The 15,743-nt window shown below is 47.0% G+C and overlaps 1 protein-coding gene across 5 annotated transcripts in view; it reads left to right on the forward strand.

Annotated features, from left to right (window-relative positions):
* Positions 1 to 15,743, forward strand: part of Thrb (thyroid hormone receptor beta) — a 394,994-nt gene that overhangs the window by 339,674 nt on the left and 39,577 nt on the right. The gene's annotated exons all lie outside the window — the stretch shown is intronic.

Here is a 15,743-nt window from a genome sequence, read left to right on the forward strand (position 1 = left end):
TGTGTGTCACTGGGGATTAAATTCAGGTCTCATACATGCTAAGCAATTATACTGACTGCACTGAGCTAGTCCCTGGCCCTTGAATTTTTCAGGAAGTTTTCTTGTTCCCCTACCCCTCCTCCCCACACCTTTCCTCCTCCTCCTCTTCCTCCCCCTTCCCCTCCCCGCCTCTTCTCCTCTTCCTCTTCTTCCTCTTCCTCCTCCTCCCCTTTCTCCTCCCTCACCTCTCCTCTTCCTCCTCACCCTCTCTTCCTGGCCCTCCTCCCCTCCTCCTCCTCCTCCTCCTCTCTCCTCCCCTCCTCATCTACCCCCTCCTCCTCCTTTCTAATAGGGTCTCAACATGCTGCCCAGGCTGCTCCTGACCTCAGCCTCCAGGTGCTGCAACTGTAGACCCAGGCCACTATGCCAACCTTGGAGTCCTAATTTTCAAAAGCAATGAGCCAAAGGATTCCAGACATCAGAAAGCACTGTGTGCACTACACATTCCCCCAAATATCTCCCCCACCATTCGCATGTATTTCCACACTCAGATGGTGAGACTGGTTCCACCACTAGATCTTTACAGGGCAGCTTTTCCAATTCAGAGGACCCTTCCCAAGGGCAGGAAATGTCTTGGCCTGAGGACAGAGATGATTGACAGTAGTGACAGCTATTCCTAATTCACAGCCCCATGGAGGCTTAATAAGCAGGCCTCTTCTCTTCTTCAGCACTAAGCAGCAAACTGAGTGGATGTCACACAGCCAGCCACCATCATGAGCTCTCCTAGGGCAAGAAAAGCCATTTGCTGCAAAATGTTTTACATTTTGTTTTGCATACAGACCTTGGTTCACTGAGCAAATTTGGGGTGTGTGCGCCGAGTGTCAGGGGCCTTCAGGGTGGGCTCAGGATGCTCCCAAGGTGCAGAACAAGTGGCAGTCAAGCTCTTGGTCCTGTGGGATGAGAGGCGCTGTTCTCTGAGGAGCCCTGAGGAGGGAGGGACATTTCAGACAGCGAAAGACAACCAAAGCATCCTTTAGGTGGGGTAGAGCCTGGAGTGTTCACAGGAGAAGGACGTTGGGCAGGAGTCAAGGGCACAGGAGAAAGAATGGGTTAAAGGAGTCGGGGGAGAGCCAGCTCTCAGTCAAGGGCAAAGGCTGTGACTCTTGTGGGGGCCTGTGTCATTCCCAGGTCCCATGTTGGCAGCTCACAACTGTCTGTAATTCCAGCTCCAGGGATATCCAATGGCTTCTTCTGGCCTCTGAGGGTACTGCAATAATGTGCACACACCCAGACACATGAGCACACACACGCACACATGCATGCACATAGATAAAAATAAATCTTTTAAATATTGTATTATTTTTATTTTATGTGTGTAAGTGTATTGCCTGCATGTATGTAAGTGTATCCATGTCGTGCAATGCCCATGGAGATCAGAAGAGGGCATCAGATGCCCTGAGAGTGGCATTAGGATGATTGTTAGCTGCCATGTGGGTTCTGGGAATCAAACCTGGGTCCTCTGGAATAGAAGCCAGGTGCTCTTAACCACTGAGTCATCTCTCCAGCCCCCAATAAAAATGAATCATTAAAAAAGTTTTAAAAATAGGGACTGGACCTGCTCTTAGTTACCCACCAGAGCTTGATGGTGAGACCCTATTGCTAAAAACACTACCTACATGAGCTGTAGGACAAACAAGGAGAGATCAAGCTGGTGCCGACTTCAGAGCCTCATCTCCACTGGTGAGAATTCCTGGTGCTGGAAGGTGCCATTCAAGCTACTGGACGGAAAAAAATAATCATCAACCTTACCCAGCTGTGAATCCTGAGAGCTACAACTGGCCAGGCCAGGTTCACCCAGTGCAGTAGTGACACAAATGTGGGAGTAACCAACCACTTTCTGATTGGACTCAAGGTCTGCTTCCTAGGATGGGGCCCATACCTGACATTAATACTGGGATTGGGAACTGAGGCTAGGCAGGTCACAGGACATAGGAGAGAACTTATATTCGTTTTCTACTAAATAGTTATATTAAACCGACTCTTCGTGATATATTGTTCTATCTGTATATTAACACAGCTCTCAGCTCTCATCAGAGAAGTTTCCTTATGTAGAAGATAGTGACTAACCTGGAACCCCCACAACTGGTCAGTGTGCAGAAAAATGAGAGGCCTCAGAGCGCCTATCCCCAAATAGGACGCCTGCATCGAACCTCTGCCTCCCGAGACTGAGCGCTCATTGTGGAAGAGGCGGTGGAAACATTTTAAGAGCCAGAGGTGGTGAATGACCCCAAGGAAACAGCCTTCCAGACTGCTGGTTCATATGAACTCACAGCAGTGGTGACAGCATGCACAAGTCCCGGGCAAGCTCAAACCAGACAAAATCCCAGCGTAGACATGAGGAAGTTGGTAAGAAGCTTCAACCCACATAAGGAAATTGTGGCCACTGCTGGCTTCTGGGAGGGGAGGAGACAGTCTCTTTCAAGGATGGGACTCTTGGTAGGTTAACCAGGCTCCAGTGGATGGACCTACACTGAAGTACATTTAGGGACACAAATTAGGTGTGTGTGTGTGTGTGTGTGTGTGTGTGTAGGGAGAGAGTACATTAAACTGGTCGGGGGCAGTAAGGGCTCCTTGTTCAGATGTGCACAGTTTTCCAAAGCCAGCTCACTGGTGGCCTCTTCTGTCCCTGGCCCATGTGGCAGATGTACCATGGGTCCCCACATCAAATTGGTCACACTTCCACAGAATTGTGTCTCTTGTTGAGCTGTCCCCTCACCACACCTGGGAACTGAAGGGCAGGAAATGAGAGTGGACGATAGAGTTCTAAGAACTGAAGGTAGTCCATCATGAAACTGTACATGAAAGGGCAGAGTGGCTGGATGTCCTCCCTAGAGAGGGGCTGCAGCTCTTATGTGAGTAGCCTGGGGGATTTCAGAAACCTTATGCTCACCTGCCTGGAATCCCAGCCGTCTCTGTGTGGTGTGTGTGTGTGTGTGTGTGTGTGTGTGTGTGTGTGTGTGTGTGTGTGTGTGTTAAAAAGATGGGTATGTCTATTAAAAACAAATTTCAAACTGGGAGCCACAGCACACACCTTAAATCCCAGCACTTGGAAGCAGAGGCAAGTGGATCTCTGTGAGATCAAGGTCAGCCTTGTCCACATAGCAAGTTACAGGTCAGCTGGGGCTGTAGAGAGACCCTGTCTCAAAAAATAAAAAATATAAATAAAAAAATTAATTGCAAAAAAATCAGTAGGGAAACAAGTCTCTTTTCCTAGTCAAAGATCTCAAAGAGAACTTAGTCTTTCAGTGCGAAATGTGGCTGTTTAGTAAGAGATGGGAAGAGGGAGGCTTGTTGCAGCCATCTCCCCTCCCTTCCCCTCTCCCTCCCCCTCCTCTCCTCCCCTCTCCCTCCCCTCTCCCTCCCCCTCCTCTCCTCCCCGTTTGTTTCTTTTAAGTTTGGCCATGTGATCTTTAAATTCAACACATTTGTGTTTTCTTTATTGTTGTTCTTTCCAGAGTATTACCCAAACTGTGAAGTTGTATTTATGGGAATGGCAAACATTCATTCTATTCGGAGGAGTTTTCAGTCTCTGCGATTACTGTGTACACAAATGCCAGATCCTGGAAAGTAAGACTTTGGCTTTAATTTTGTGTGTTCTTTTTGTTTTTTATCCCCCCTCCTCCTCTCTCCCTCCCCCTCCTCCCCCTCCTCTTCCTCTCCAAGCTACATCCATCCTTCTCCAGAACAGGATCTCTCAAATCTTCAAAGCACACTTAGAGACTTCTGAAAATTGTTCTTTAGGACTCATTTGGAAGGAAAATTTAAACTTTGGCTTTTGTTGATAATGTCAGTGGTGAAGAGTAAGAAATGCCTTAGATCTGCACCTTCTGCAATGGCATGCCACAAAATGTGCTGGGCACAACTGCAGAGTCTGAGCTCTACTGTGCAGCTCCAGCTAGAAGGGGCAGGACACGTGGGGGCCTCCATGAGAGAAGGCAACTCTATGGAAAGGTTAATTTTCAGATTAGTTTTGGGAAATTTGAGATAAATAAGTGCGATCAGCAAAAAACATAAGGCCTAGATCGTCTCTCCTGGGGTTTGCAGAAAACAGTCATTGCTTCTGAAGAAATGTTTTGACATTTTCAGTGGGGAGAACATGCCAACTGTAACGACATGTGTATATGTTCTTAAAAACGCTTGCAAATAAATCTTTTATTTGTTTTGAGTAATCAGAGTGTGAAAGCTAAAATGCTAGCTGTGTTCCTTATCCCTTGGAAACCACAACGCTCTACAGCTTAGAGGTAGAGCGGCTCGTTCCCAGGCTCAAGTGCACAGGCTGCAGAACGTTCCTCTCCTTGTTTGATGGCTGCTTGTGGTCGTCCAGCCGTGTAATTACTAACTATCCTACTTTATGTCTCTGTAGCTGTGATAAACACCACAACCAAAAGCAACTTGTGGAGGAAAGGGGTTAGTTGGCTTACAGGTCACAGTCCATCACCAAGAGAAGCCAAGGCAGGAACCTGGAGGCAGAAACAGAGGCCGAGACCATAGAGGACCACTGCTCACTGGCTCACTTCCCCTGACTTGCTCAGCTACCTTTCTTATACAGCCCAGGCCAACCTACCTAGGGATGCCACCGCCCACTAGAACCTTCTACGTCAACCAGCAGTCAAGACAGTGCCCCACAGGCAAGCCCCCAGGCCATAGGGCAATTGGATCTGGGCAATCCCTCTTCTCAGCTGACTCTAGATTCATGTCAAGTTGACGGCTAAAGTGAACTATCATTCTAAACATACACCTGGGTCAACCTGGGTTTCTTTTTTAACTCATTTTTTGATTATCTGATAACTCAACAGCCCTTCACTGCATCTGTGAAACTGTCGTTGCTCACAGACCACACAGCTGTGACCCCCAGCCCCCACCCCTGGCTTTGCACATTTGATGCAGCTGGAATCAAACTTCCCTAGTGCCAGGGACAGTGACTTGTGATACAGCCACGTCTGTGCCCACCACTTCCACACCTTGCATGTCACTTCTGGGCCATATAATATGTCCCTCCTTCATCTTGCTGTGTAACCCTGCCACCAAATTATATGTTGTAGTGGTGGAGTGAGGACCTCACCACCGTGTGCTGAGTCTCCTTAGAGAAATAGCAGAAAGATCACACACTGGCACCAGAAGGCACTCAGAGGTAAACATCACTACCTGAGGCTCCTGCCTGAGAGTCTGCAGGAGAAAGAGAAGGAGCCATAGCAAGCAGCTCGTGGCCCTAGTGATGCCATCATCTAGGACGTGTGTACACGCAGACATATGCACACTATTCATCACACCCTTAGCAAGCCCTTGTGATCTAATGTGATATCTAACTTCTTTGTTAAAAGACATAGTGATTCTTATAGAAAATACTTTTCCCCTGTTGGATCAGTATTTTTAAATGTCACATATATAAATACTGCTTCAATGACATTAAAACGAGAATAAATTCAAAGACAGATTTGGAAGTAAACCTGTACAGGTTTTCCACACACTTCAGATCAGTGTGTCACTCTGGGCACACGGAACATGACAGCTACTATAGGATGGGAATGTTCCTCATGCTGAGATGCAGGCACACGCTCTACGTCCTTGCAAATGAAGCATACAGAAAGTTATTTTAGTTTTAGGTCTCATGCTAAATACAGCCAGTGGGACCTAGGTGTCACTAGAAGAGGTCATGGTCAGGCTATTAAAAGCCAAGTGGTAATATTCAGCAATGGAATTATCTGCTAATGTTTGCACAACTAGATTAATGTTTCAGAGCCGGTTGCCTGGCTCAGGACTAGTGGATTTTCTCTGGCTCACACTAATAAACTAGATTATTGATTGGGGATTGTCTGTGTACCCGAAGGTATCCTCCAAGATGTCTTTGTCACGTTTTGTGCTTAAGTTGTCAGCCGTAGGGACATAAAAATGAGTAATCATTTTCTAATCATGTTGAAAGGGTTAAACCCCGTGTGTAAACGAGCCTTCCCAGCTTTGGCATAACAGGCACCTTCTCTGCAAGGCCCTCGCTGGGCAGAGGCTGTTCCTGCCTGCCTGCCTGCCTGCCACCCTCCCAGGAGTTAGCTGGATGCCCGGCTTAAGATCTTTGCAGTCTTAAGTCTGCTTTCCACTGCGCTGGAACAGCAGGAGAGCTCCAAGACAGCGACGCGGGGTTTTAGCACATCGGGTGCTGTTCCAAAGCAGGCTGGGCCACTGGGCTGCTGACTGTTTATCCGTCTTCCGTCCGTATTTCATGTATATGGATGTATGCTGAGTGTGTGCCCTGCTCAGGGTGCCAGGGGGCTGGCTGAGGCACGCGCAGGGTGTGTGTTTATGTAAAGTAGAAACAAAATGAACTACTGCATGCAGGAAGCATGCGACGTTTGCCCAGCTGCTGGCTGCAACTGCTGCATGCAGGTCAATGACTATCTCACCTATCTGGAAGACAGTCCAGCTTACAGTGGTCGCGATGCGCAAGCTATGCCCAGTAACAGCATGTATATGGAACAGGCCTGGCCAGTGAATCAGCCTTACACCTGTAGTTACCCTGGAAACATGTTTAAAAGCAAGGACTCTGACTTGGACATGGCCCTGAATCAGTACGGCCAGCCTGCATATCTCCCTGAAGAAAAGCCTACATTTTCTCAAGTGCAATCACCACCACACTCGCAAAAAAAAGGTAGGGACCTTTTGGCTTCCATTCATTTCATCTCGTTCCAAAGTTTCCTTGTATTTGTCTGTGTCTTCAAGTCTTAGCATCTGAATGCTGAGGACTCAAAATTGAAAAACGCAGGAGGAGAGGTTGCTGAGTGAAGGGTTCTGTTGAGTATGGAGAGGCCCAAACACTTGCTTTCTTCGTGTGCGAATGCCGGAGACTTGGTTTTCTAGGATGTGTGGAACGTGTGGAACAGAGTCCTGTTGCCCAGAGTGGGTGTTATTAGTTTCTCTGCTAAAGAAAATATGCGAAAAGTTTCCCTTGGCGGGATAGCATGGGGTGGGTGGTCCAGAGCAGACCAAAACTCCACTTGACCCTTTTCTTGACAATTACTACTGAAAATTTATTCTAGTGAGCTAAATAGTTTAGGACTTTCTTTGATAATATAATGTTATGGTTTTTAAGTGTTCATTTTTATATATTTACTGATCCATATAAACCATAAAGTTTTTATTCTTTACAGCCATGTTATACTATTGAAATGTCAAAGCCAAACAGAAATGACCCCTCTTTACCTTGACCTTGGTCCCTGAAACCTAAAAAGGTCTACAACCATGTAGCATGAACTCATTATATAAAACCTAAGGAGAGATGTTTCAGAATATCTAATGCTAACACAGTATAATAGCTATTCACTTTAATAAGCACGATACTTAATTTTCTATCCGTGAACTAGTTCCTGTATCACCAAAAGACAAAAGAGGCAAAAAGAGGTAGAAGTTGAGCAACTTGCTAGCAACCGCCAGCACGTTTAAATCCCAGTCGATAGCCCAGAAACGCATTTATTCTGCGTGTGATCTACAGGGTACTGTACAGGGATCCAAAGGTACAGATTCCTGTAGTTTGCAAGAGCATGTTGCCCTTTAATCTTCAAAGCAAGCGTCTCTGTGAAATTCATTTTAAGTCATAATATGATACATTTCATTTCAGTTTTTATAAAAATTAACAGCTGCTCTTTACAAATCCATTTTTTTCATTTGCCAGTTTCATACAACTAAACGACGTCTTGTGATTCTATTCACGCCTATTACCCTCTGCTAACCCTCTTTCCTTTCCCTCTGAGCCCCATCGTCCTCCCGGCTCCCCAGTGGCTATACCACTGAAGAAAATAACAGCCCTTTCTCCAACGACTTTTGTGCTTCTTAATGAGACTCTGTTATTAAAAGTAGTCTGCTATGAAAACAAAAATTTTCAAACTACAACTCAAGCCCCTGCCTATACCCTCCAACATAAAATATGAGCAGTGTCCTGGCAAGAAGCACTTACAGACCCGCGCCTGTTTCCACTTAGTTGAAAAGCAACATAATTTCCCGTTTATTACAAGCCACACACCAGAAAGCTTCCTAAGGGGAAGACAGGCATGCTCCTTCTTTCACTTAATATTGTAAGTAGCTGACCTTGAAAATGAAGAAATTGACTTGTTGTGTCCCTGGACATATGTCCCTGGACACGCCTGGACACACCTGTCGTTGTGTTATCAGATCACAAGAAAGTACCGGTGTCTGTCTGTCAGGGCAGTCCACTGTTCTTAAAAGTTCTTGTAGAACTTTTTGGGTTCATTTTCCTTCATCTTTTCATTGTATTCTTCAACCAGCACTAGGGAATATTTGCTTATACCAAACCAGAGAGTCTTTACTAATTAATTTGATGCATGAAAGGGAATACACATTGTATGCATATATTGATGTAATTTCTCAAAGCCATGTGTCATCGAAAGGCCACGGCCACCTGCCAGTTGCACTAAATCAAAGCAAGCAAATATTCTTAAATGCCCCCTTATTTGCTGTTACAGATCTTCAAGTAAATCCCAGTAAAACTAAACCCAGCTGTTAACTGTCTTAGGACAAAAGGTCGTAGCCAGCATGTTTATCCATATTGATCCACTATTGATTTTTCTGTGTTGGGAGACATAAGCACTGTCTCATTAGGGCAAAGTTAAGACTGTAAACAGATGTTCGGTGGGCCTCGTTTGCCAATTGGATTTTTATCTGTTTCATGCAATTCATAATTGCTGTTTGGTGCTGTCACCACAGTTCTATAAACCCTCAGTAATGTACTGACTTAACTTGTGCTCTGTTTTAGTTTTTAGAAAAGTCTGAGCTTTATTCAGAGGTTTTGTGCAGGAAGGGAGGTGATGGCTTTGTGGACTTTTTTGCTTTTGATGGTTTTCTCATATTTGCCATGAACTTGAATACCAGATCGCCACAGCTGGCTCTTCCTCAAACTGTCCTCCCTCCCTCCCTCCTCCCTGTCCTTCCTCCCTCCTCTCTGTCCTCCCTCCCTCCCCTCTGTCCTCCCTCCCTCCTCCCTGTCCTCCCTCCCTCCTCTCTGTCCTCCTTCCCTCCCTTCTCCCTGTCCTCCCTCCCTCCTCCCTGTCCTTCCTCCCTCCTCCTCCCTGTTCTCCCTCCCTCCTCCCCATCCTCCCTCCCTCCCTCCTCCCTGTCCTTCCTCCCTCCTCCCTGTCCTCCCTCCCTCCTCTCTGTCCTTCCTCCCTCCCTCCTCCCTGTCCTCCCTCCCTCCTCTCTGTCCTCCCTCCCTCCTCCCTATCCTCCCTCCTCCCTGTCCTCCCTCCCTCCTCCCTGTTCTCCCTCCCTCCCTCCTCTCTGTCTTCCCTCCCTCCTCCCTGTCCTCCCTCCATCCCTCCTCTCCGTCCTCCCTCCCTCCTCCCTGTCCTTCATCCCTCCCTCTCCTCCTTCCTCTTCCCCTCTAGTTGAACTTGTTTAAACACAAATGTGAGAGACTCTCCCAATGAACTGTTGAGACGTCACAGACAATGTAGTTCTTACGTGGTTAATGTGATGGCAGATTTTCCACGGTGTATGTGGATGTCGTTACACACGTTTCCTGTCAAATCAGGCCGTGCCACCCATCCAAAAAACAATGCTGCCGATGTTTTAGAATACAAAACAATCTGCTGTTCAAAGCACTAACTTGAATGCCTCTCGGCTGCAGCATGGAAGCCCAGTAAGAGCCGTCATAGTTCTCAACTTCAAGGGCAGACAGAAGGAATAGCAATGAGTGTCTGTTTCTTTCCTAAGAATTAAGCATCTGACAGAGGCATGTCCTCCAGAGATGTAAGTGGGCACCTGGACCCCAAAGTGTGTGGCGGTGTTCCTTATGGCAAAGCTAACAGCAGGAATGCAAGGACCGTGAGTCAGATGCCTGGCAGGCTGGGGAGGGGTGGTGGTGCTGTTAACTGGCCCAGCTTTAAAGACCAGTCACCAGAGCTGGGTGGGCATCTCCATAGCCTGGTGGGACTGTGCTGCCGTGAGCTGTCCTTGGTACCCTCTGCTCAGCTCACACAGTACCTCCTGCTTTAAAGCCTCCCTGGACTCTCCGCAAATGGTAGAATGTTCCAGGCATCAGCCCACCTTGTTCTCTTTCCATGCATCCCATTGTGATGCTGTCCTCCCCGTGGGCCCTGGGTCTTCTGCTTCCAGCCACTGTCTGGCAGTTCCTCATCTTCTGCCTCCCCCACATGGCTTCTCCTTGGGCTTCAGACTCTTGTATGACCTGTTAAGTAATGCAAATTCCAACACGCTTCCCTGTGATAAGGAGTCCACTTGGGTTCTGACTGTGTGCTTCTGTCCATACCCATGGGTCCCTCTCTCTGATGCCACCTCAGCCCCATCTGAATCAGTGATGCCACTTCAGCCCCCCGCCAGCCACACCCACTGTGCTGTGCTACAGTCTTCAGGCACCATCCGTCTCAGTACGGACTCAGCTCACAGCCCGCTGGCATCTCCCACCTAACGAGTCCCATTCGACCTCCATCACCCTTGCTTCCTTCAGAGGTGGATGGCCTCTGTTTTACACAGTTGCTCTGAATCTATCTAGATGGAAACATATTCCACTGTAAGAAGAATTAAATTATGAAATTTGCAGGAAAATGGATGGAATTAGAAAATATTATAGTAAGTAAAGTAGCCCCGGATCAGAAAAGCAAAGCCTGAACTGCACGCTCTCGCCCGTGTGGATCCTGGCTTCCATTTTTAATGTGTGTGTTTGTGTGGGCAGAGGTCAGAACACTAGAAAGGGGCCCATTAGAGGGGAATGGAGTTTAGGGAGAGTGGGGGAGGGTAACAGAGCACGTGTGCTCGGAAAGTGGCAAGGCAGAAGGCAGGGTGGAGATGCAGGGAGGTGGGGAAGAGGACCAGGTGTGGAGAAGGATCGGTCAAAGCGAAGTGTGCGTGAAAACGTGGGAGAGGTGGCTCCGTGGTTAGCACTGGCTGCTCTTGCAGAGGACCAGAGTTTAGCTCCCAGCACCCTCCATAACTCCAGTCCCAGGGGATCCGATGCCTTCTTCTGACCTCCAAGGGCATTACACAACACGGGTGCACTTACATACACACATGCAGGCAATACACTCAGACACATAAAATAAAAAGATTTTTTCTTAAAAAATGCCATAAGGAAACCTGTTATTTTGTAAGCTAATGTTTTTAAAAAAATAAAAATAGCTCTGAAGCACTCAGCTAAATCACCTTTTCAAAAAACACAGCTATGTACCAAATATATGAGACTGGGGTTTCCCGGCATCAACACTGTTAACACTCAGGGTCAGGTTTCTTGTTGTGGCCCCTGTCCTGTGTGTTGCAGGAGGTTAGGCCCCTCATTGGAGTAGCACGCAACCACACGTAGCCCTACATACTCCCTGAGGAGCTGAGAGTCATGGCTTTAGTGGGAAAAAGTCAGCATTTAGACTGTCTGAAGCAACAGACATTTTGTAAAGGGTCTTTCTATCATGTGAACACTCTGCTTTCTATATGACAAGTTTAGATTATTACATGTTGAGTTCTCTCAAAGTGGAGTGTGCCTGAACATGAAGACATGTATATTCATGCAACTGAATACTTACATATGTTACAGGTCATTGCTAGACATGCAGACATGTATGTTCATACAACTGAATACATGTTACAGGTCATTGCTAGACATACAGATATGTATGTTCATACAACTGAATACTTACTATGTTACATGTCATTGCTAGACATGCAGGCATGTATGTTCATACAACCAAATACTTACTATGTTACAGATCATTGCTAGAGCTTGGGTTTGTTCCTTCATTAACATTTATGTCAAACCCATGCCATTCCTCAGGATCATGGAGGCACTATGCTGTGGCCTCACACAGAGCGTGCACTTCCACCTTGTTGAGAATGCACCTGAGGGGAGGCCCCCGCCACCTCAGCAGCTGCTAATCTGAGGACAGACACCTCCACCCTTCCTCTGTAACCACAGCTGGAGAATGAACGATCCACACTTTTTTTTTTTTTAATTCTATTTAGGCCGAGCGTGGTGGCGCACACCTTTAATCCCAGCACTCGGGAGGCAGAGGCAGGCGGATCTCTGTGAGTTCAAGGCCAGCCTGGTCTACATAGTGAGTTCCAGGACAGCTGGGGCTACAGGGAGACCCTGTCTCAAAAAGATCAAAAAGAAAAAAACACAAAAAAATTCAATTTATTGTTTCACATGTATGAATATATTGCCTGTATGTATGTAAATGCACCCATGTCATGCAATCCCCGCAGAGGTCAGAAAAGAGCATCAGATGCCCTGGAACTGGAGTTATGGATGATTGTTAGCTGCCATGTGGATGCTGGGATTCAAACCCGGATCCTCTGCAAAAAGCAGCCAGTGGTCTTAACCTCTGAGCCATCTCTCTAGCCCACAATCTGTCCTTTGAATCCCATTCTGAATAGACCTACAGATTTTAAAACCACCCACCTTTCTTGAATGTACAGGACAGAAAATAAGGGTACAAGCATGGAGCCCAAAGCCATACAGGGGCTCTCAAAGCTAAACCAGGGCAACCCCACAACCCCGTGTTCTGTCTTCCCCCTCCCCATCCTGCTGTTCTGACATTGACCTTCCTGCTTGCTAACCCATTTCTTCAAAACACACTAACATCAAGGGTCTGATACCTTAGTGTTTGAGTCTCGGTGCAGATATTAATGAGAGACAAGGAGTGTTTTCCCTGCTTGCTTAAGTTAAAGTCTTCAACCAAGACAGGCATTCTTTACATGGCACGAGTCTACAGGACAGAGGGAAGGAGGCCTGGGTAGGACTTCTCGGGCATTAAACCACACTATAGCTGGGTCCCCCGGCTATTCTGGTAGCTGAGGCGGGATAATCACAAATTCAAGCTGGAACTACAGAGCACGTTTGGGGAAAGCCTGGGTAACTTAGTGAGCCCTGTCCTGACACCTATCTTTTTAAATATTGGGGAACACAGTTGGAGGCCTGGGGGCTTGCCTAGAATGTACAAGACCTTTGGACTGAACAAAAGACCTTGTAGCCAAGCTTGGCCCTCAAAGCTGATAAACACATTTTATTCTTAAGTCAAAGGAAATAATCTGAAGTTGTTTTACCTGTTTCTGCCATAGGAGCTCAGAAGGGACCTCAGGATGCCTCACAGAGTATCCTCGGCTCCGCTCCTGGGTTAACCTCTGACCTAGTTCTGCTCTGCTCCCCTACTCTACTCCCAAGGCATAATTGAGTCTTTGGTCCCTGTCACTGAGGGCCCAGCCAGCCAGAGGACAAAATGTCAAGCTACTCAAAGACTCTGGAGGCTGGCAGGGTGTGGGGACCATGGCCACTCTGAGGAAGGATTTTGTGAAGTGCAGCCTCTGGGTCAGCTTTGCAGGGGTAGAGAGTGTCGCAGGTAACAGTCAAAGAAGGCCTCTAATGTTAGTGCTAGCTCATACATAGAAGTCCCAAAATTTGAAGAATAAACAGATGGATAGATGAGTGGTTTAATTAATTGATAGTGTTTATCCAAGGGTTAAAGATTAACACGATGCAAAGCTTGGTTCTTAATACCAAGAATTAAATATAAAAGGAATCAGGATTATCATGTTAGAAAAAGGCTAATCCTTTCAGGCAGGGATTTTAAGTATATAAAGAAATGGCATAAGGCAGAATGTTCCCCGGGAAAAAAAACTTAAATCAGGAGAGTCTGAGCCGTGGAACGAGCTGCAGTTCAGCATCAGACCAGGAGAGTGACTAAGCACAGTAAGCACGGACTTCTTCAGGAGTGTCAAAACGCAGTCTCCTCGCCCATTCCCACCCACCCGAGTTCTTGCTGGTTCTGTGCTGAGAGTTCTGCGTGATGAATCAGAGTCCACCTGAACTGGTCTCTTTAGCAGTTACCTGGGCAACTTGCAGATATTCCTCAGGTGCGCGGTACAGTGTTGTGAGCACGCTATGCCAGAAGCCGATGGCACATTTGGGTCTTTCCACAGCGTCAGAATGTACTGACTAATGATAAATTCACACTGGTGCCGCTGGCCATTGGCCAAGTAGTCCTATTCCCCTTCAGAGTTGGCAGAGGCAAGACCAGGCTCTTTTAGTCATTTTAAAACTGTAATATTTTTATTAATTATTCGAGACTCTCACACAATCTATTTTCGTCTCCACTCCTCCCCCTAACATCTCCCAGATCCGCCCCTCCCAAATTCTTTTTCTCTTCTTTTTTTAATAGTCCTTTGAGTCCAATTTATGCTGATCATATACTCCTGGGTGTGAGGCCACTTTTATTCCAATCTTAATCATTGATATCAACTCTCATATTATACCTCACACAGTATCTCCATTCGTGTGTGTGTGTGTGTGTGTGTGTGTGTGTGTGTGTGTGTGTGTTACAGAATGGCTACGAAGAGCTAAAGAGGCCTTCCTGGAGGCAGAGGCAGAGAGTTGACACAGATGCAAGGAATGCCCCTGCAGGTGCTGAGCTGGGAGCCTGGTTGGAAAGGTGCTGGAGGAAGAGAGTAGAGCTACACAGACACCAGGCTGCAGAGGCACGTGCACAGCCTTGGAGTGAGGTCCAAGACCAGGTCCAGATAGTCGCAGTGATAGACTGCAATTCAAGTGGGTCGTGCCAAGAAGTGGGGACTGAGCTGAGCTCAAGTCCCGTGGACAGCTGTGAGTTCTCGGCCAGTTTGATGCACACACCAGGTGGTCCGATGACAGGTGGGTGGAGCCATGGATGTGGAAGCCTTCTGTGTCTCCGCCCCCCCCATTAGCAGGTCAGGTGTTGGTGTTGCGTCTATCCAGTCCAGTGTATTTGACAAGTCCTTGGGCTTCATTTTTCTAATATCACTTTAATATTCCCGTGTGACCCATATGTTCCCGATCTACGTTGATAAGTTTTTAGGTGGTACTTTTTACTTTTAAGAATCAGTCTGGGGGTGATGGTGTGTGAGATGCAGACTCATCTCACCTCTCCAATTGCAGTCAGGATGGAGACAGTGCTGCTTTTAGAATGGAGTCTCCCAGGGTACAGCCTGAAAGCCCCGTTTCACACACGAGGGAATCACTTAGAGCGAGGCATAGCCTCATCTCTATATGTAGCATCTGGGTACTTCCTCTCTGATCTGCCACATTCCCCACCCCCATGGGCCACAGCTGCTCCCTCTAGACACCAGGGCTGGTTCTGTAAGGCAAGTAGTCTAGACCTCCCAGGGTGAAACCAGCCAGGCTAGAAAAAGTCTCTGCACCCAGCTCCCCCCTTCTTCACAGACAGCACCTTCAACTTTAGGTCTGCCCTCAAGATAAATCGATTTTGTGTTCTGTTACTTAAGTGCTATGTCTGCTAAAGTGACAGAAAGTTCCCGGTGTTCTCCAAGGAGCCTCCACGCTGTATAGTTCACCCAGAAGAATCAACCTGTCCAGACTTCTGATTTTATCCCCACAGGAAAAAGCACTGGATCTAGTATAAACCAGTAAACAGCACAAAACTCCCAAGTGCTCTAGAAATCATTTTTTTCCTTCAGTGTTACCTGCAACATGAATGAACATTGAAAGCGTTCTGATAAGGGAAAATCCAGTCACAAGTGACTGTTGACTGTTTATCCAATTTGTCTGAAATGCCCAGAATAGACAAACCTGTGGAAAGTCGATTAGGGTGGCCTAGGGCAGAGCGATGGGGGAGACAGAAAAGCAATGAGGTGGCCCTTAGAGGTCTGGAGCTCTTTGGGGGATAATTAAAATGTTCTAAAACTAATAATGCTGGTAGGTTTTA

This window comes from Nannospalax galili, unplaced genomic scaffold, assembly GCF_000622305.1.
Source record: "Nannospalax galili isolate Female #2095 unplaced genomic scaffold, S.galili_v1.0 scaffold215, whole genome shotgun sequence".
Taxonomy (NCBI): Eukaryota; Metazoa; Chordata; class Mammalia; order Rodentia; family Spalacidae; genus Nannospalax; species Nannospalax galili.